Genomic DNA, 5,000 nt, shown 5'->3' with positions numbered 1-5,000 from the left:
CCGTTACAACCATGGTAGGCGCAGAACCTACCATCGACAGTTGATAAGGCAGACATTTGAAAGATGCGTCGCCGGTACGAGGACCGTGCGATCAGCCCAAAGTTATTCAGAGTCACCAAGGCAAACGGACCGGACGAGCCGACCGATTGGTTTTGATCTAATAAAAGCGTCCCTTCCATCTCTGGTCGGGACTCTGTTTGCATGTATTAGCTCTAGAATTACCACAGTTATCCAAGTAACGTGGGTACGATCTAAGGAACCATAACTGATTTAATGAGCCATTCGCGGTTTCACCTTAATGCGGCTTGTACTGAGACATGCATGGCTTAATCTTTGAGACAAGCATATGACTACTGGCAGGATCAACCAGGGAGCTGCGTCAACTAGAGCTGAGCAGCCGGCCGCCCGGGAGTGTGTCCCGGGGGCCCGCGCGAACACGCAAGCGTCCGCTCAATTATTCTGCAAACAGGAGGAGGCTGAGCTCCCCTGCACAACACACCTCGAAACCCTCTCAGGTCCCGGCGGCGCGCAGCGCCGTCCTAAGTACTTGGTCGGGTTCGAGAGAGGCGCAATCGCCCGGAGTTAGGCGAGTAGACGCTTTAGGTGCGACCACCCGTGCTCCCAACTGAGCTTGCCGCTGCCGACAGAGGCCCGGGAGCGTGCTGTCGTGGCATTGCCGGCGGGAGACAACACGCGCCACCTACGGTGACCGGCAGCTCCAACGCCAGCGCCACAGAAGGACAAAAGCCCCACTTGGGTGCCGAAGCGAACTCTCCCAGCACAGCGCACGCGCCAACACGTCCGCACAGCTGCGATACAAACCACCTGCGAGAACCGCTGGGGCGACCGAGCAGCAGACGGCGTCGCGGCGCCGAGCGCCGGGCGGCGGCGCATCCTCAGCGCACACAGTCCTCAATCGGACCAGCACACTGCAGATGGCCACCGCGCTTCGCACCGGGCCCGCGAGGACCTGCTTTGGCCGCAAGGCGCCGCGAGCAGGGGGCGCCGGCGCGCAGCTGCGCCGCCTGCCGCGTCCGTCGGCCGGCGCGCCTGCCACTGGCCGCCCCCACCAGCCGGCTGTAGCGCGTGCGCCCACGCACCGCGCTGCCAGCACGCCGGGCGGCCCCCCCTCACCGGCCGGGGACGGTCCCACCCAGCCACCGCCGCGTATCGCCTCACACCCAGATCCCCTTTCACGTTCGTGGGCATGGTGGGTCCCCTTTCACGTTCGTGGGCATGGTGGGTATCCCTGAAACAACCGGTTAATAGCTCGACCGATCGTCGCCAACACTGATTCACCTCTAGCGAGAACAACCGCACCACAACGGGTTACCTGTTGTTCATTTGCGTAACGTCACCAGCAAACGTAGACGTCCATCGCCATTTGCAACGAGTATTGCATGCCTGTGTCAGGTGTCACAACACACTACGTCTGCCCACATAGACGCAACAACATGTGCACGCCTCGAGAACACGTGGAAGGTAGCCCCCGTACGTATGCGGTGTCCATTGCGCGAACGACTGTCAGCCGGCCTCTGCAGGATGTCGCAGATGTGGAACGCGGTGCAACATGCTATCACGGTGTGTGAGAAGAGACGACTACGTCCGAATACACGCTCCACTACATCAACAGACTGCTCATGCTGATCGCCATCCAGGGCGTCCGTTCCTCCCACACGTCTGAATGGCGTACCACACTGCAATCCAGCTCTTATAGGGAGACGACACGTAGCTGCGTGCACAATATTTGGACTGTATGGTCTGCCGTTGCTAGGCGCAGTCGTCGTACGGTCACACATGTGCCACGATGTATCATTCAGTACATACGGACCAATGTGCAGTACAGTTTGTGGGTTTTGCGTACATCGGCGGACAGGTGACAGGCCGTACCACAACGTAGGCTGAGTACGTCGGCATGCGAAGGGCATTGAACATGCAAACTTCTCAACGACCAGCTTGCGAAGGCAGGGGGGAAGGGGGGGGGGGCATGTACGTCCTGCTGCTATCCACATTACAGTGTATAGCAGGAGCATGTGGAAAGTCAGCAACACCTGCAAGGTGTTTAACATGACGCGATACACAGGGGACCGGGCAGTGCGAATAGCGAACTATATTGCGAGGGTTGCGGTTAGGCAACACTACACTAATTTAACGAGTTGCATAACAATTACAGAGCAGGTTCAGCGACAACGTGCGTCAGGTTAAGGCGCAATATAGGTTAGGTTAAGGCACAACATGGGTTACGTTAAAGCACAAATTAGGTTACGTTAAAGCACAAATTAGGTTACGTTAAAGCACAAATTAGGTTACGTTAAAGCACAAATTAGGTTACGTTAAAGCACAAATTAGGTTACGTTAAAGCACAAATTAGGTTACGTTAAAGCACAAATTAGGTTACGTTAAAGCACAAATTAGGTTACGTTAAAGCACAAATTAGGTTACGTTAAAGCACAAATTAGGTTACGTTAAAGCACAAATTAGGTTACGTTAAAGCACAAATTAGGTTACGTTAAAGCACAAATTAGGTTACGTTAAAGCACAAATTGGGTTACGTTAAGGCACAACATGGGTTACGTTAAGGCACAACATGGGTTACGTTAAGGCACAACATGGGTTACGTTAAGGCACAACATGGGTTACGTTAAGGCACAACATGGGTTACGTTAAGGCACAACATGGGTTACGTTAAGGCACAACATGGGTTACGTTAAGGCACAACATGGGTTACGTTAAGGCACAACATGGGTTACGTTAAGGCACAACATGGGTTACGTTAAGGCACAACATGGGTTACGTTAAGGCACAACATGGGTTACGTTGAGGCACAACATGGGTTACGTTGAGGCACAACATGGGTTACGTTGAGGCACAACATGGGTTACGTTAAGGCACAACATGGGTTACGTTAAGGCACAACATGGGTTACGTTGAGGCACAACATGGGTTACGTTGAGGCACAACATGGGTTACGTTGAGGCACAACATGGGTTACGTTGAGGCACAACATGGGTTACGTTGAGGCACAACATGGGTTACGTTGAGGCACAACATGGGTTACGTTGAGGCACAACATGGGTTACGTTGAGGCACAACATGGGTTACGTTGAGGCACAACATGGGTTACGTTGAGGCACAACATGGGTTACGTTGAGGCACAACATGGGTTACGTTGAGGCACAACATGGGTTACGTTGAGGCACAACATGGGTTACGTTGAGGCACAACATGGGTTACGTTGAGGCACAACATGGGTTACGTTGAGGCACAACATGGGTTACGTTGAGGCACAAATTAGGTTACGTTGAGGCACAAATTAGGTTACGTTGAGGCACAAATTAGGTTACGTTGAGGCACAAATTAGGTTAGGTTAAGGTACAATATGGGTTAGGTTAAGGTACAATATGGGTTAGGTTAAGGTACAATATGGGTTAGGTTAAGGTACAATATGGGTTAGGTTAAGGTACAATATGGGTTAGGTTAAGGCACAACATGGGTTAGGTTAAGGCACAACATGGGTTAGGTTAAGGCACAACATGGGTTAGGTTAAGGCACAACATGGGTTAGGTTAAGGCACAACATGGGTTAGGTTAAGGCACAACATGGGTTAGGTTAAGGCACAACATGGGTTAGGTTAAGGCACAACATGGGTTAGGTTAAGGCACAACATGGGTTAGGTTAAGGCACAACATAGGTTAGGTTAAGGCACAACATAGGTTAGGTTAAGGCACAACATAGGTTAGGTTAAGGCACAACATAGGTTAGGTTAAGGCACAACATAGGTTAGGTTAAGGCACAACATAGGTTAGGTTAGGGCACAACATAGGTTAGGTTAAGGCACAACATAGGTTAGGTTAAGGCACAACGTAGGTTAGGTTAAGGCACAACATAGGTTAGGTTAAGGCACAACATATGTTAGGTTAAGGCACAACATAGGTTAGGTTAAGGCACAACATAGGTTAGGTTAAGGCACAACATAGGTTAGGTTAAGGCACAACATAGGTTAGGTTAAGGCACAACATAGGTTAGGTTAAGGCACAACATAGGTTAGGTTAAGGCACAACATAGGTTAGGTTAAGGCACAACATAGGTTAGGTTAAGGCACAACGTAGGTTAGGTTAAGGTACAACGTAGGTTAGGTTAAGGTACAACGTAGGTTAGGTTAAGGTACAACGTAGGTTAGGTTAAGGTACAACGTAGGTTAAGGTACAACGTAGGTTAGGTTAAGGCGCAATGTAGGTTAGGTTAAGGTATGATATAGCTGAGGTTAAGGTACAATATCGCTTAGGTTAAGGTACACATTGTTGTAGGGAAAGGTGTATTTGGGGGGGGGGGCGGCAGGTTCGTTGATAGTGATTATCGTAAGTGCATGCCTGCGGGATCATCCGATTTGTCACGTCAGGATGCACTTGTGGCTCATGACAGGCGGCGCTCCGATTCCAAGGTTATGGCAGATGTGTGTCTTTCATTCCTGCCATTGTTTGTGTACTGTGACAGGAGGCAGTATTGTGATGTTGGGTGCACCCCTGTGTAGGACATGTGTGGGTGTTCGTGGCTTAACTGAGCAATGGCGGATGTCGGAAGGGTGGGATATTCTGTTTTGTGGGTGGACCTCCCGGTCTGGTTATGATAGTGTGGATTGTGTAATGTGGCGGAGAGGATGCACCGGATGTTCTTCCATGCTGGTGGTTAGATATTGTGTGTGTGCCTGTTAGAGGCAGAGAGTAGTGTGTGATAGTGTCTGGCTGACGTGTGGTTCTCATTGTGTGCAGAGTCTTTCAGCATGTATAGGGACGGTTGTATATATTATCTGTATTCTGATGGCTCTGCATCTATTACTAATCAGTGCCGTGTATACGGTTACTCTGGTTCCAGTCGAAACTGTTCTATCTCTGTACATTAGTGACACTGCGGCTCCACTATGTTGCTGCCCCTGTCGGCCGTTTCCCCCAGTGTATGGCTAGTGATTATCAGCAATCAGTCTATTAGTCAATACCGGTAGT

The 5,000-nt window shown here is 50.7% G+C and overlaps 1 non-coding gene across 1 annotated transcript in view; it reads right to left on the bottom strand.

The window, feature by feature from the left end:
* Positions 1-373, bottom strand: part of LOC126433973 (small subunit ribosomal RNA) — a 1,909-nt gene extending 1,536 nt beyond the window's left edge. The window contains exon 1 of the ribosomal RNA XR_007578888.1: positions 1-373. This exon is cut by the window's left edge and continues 1,536 nt beyond it. This is a non-coding gene — a ribosomal RNA (small subunit ribosomal RNA).
* Between the last annotated feature and the right edge of the window lie 4,627 nt (positions 374-5,000).

This window comes from Schistocerca serialis, unplaced genomic scaffold, assembly GCF_023864345.2.
Source record: "Schistocerca serialis cubense isolate TAMUIC-IGC-003099 unplaced genomic scaffold, iqSchSeri2.2 HiC_scaffold_1178, whole genome shotgun sequence".
Classification (NCBI taxonomy): Eukaryota; Metazoa; Arthropoda; class Insecta; order Orthoptera; family Acrididae; genus Schistocerca; species Schistocerca serialis.
This window is presented reverse-complemented; position numbering and strand designations above follow the sequence as displayed.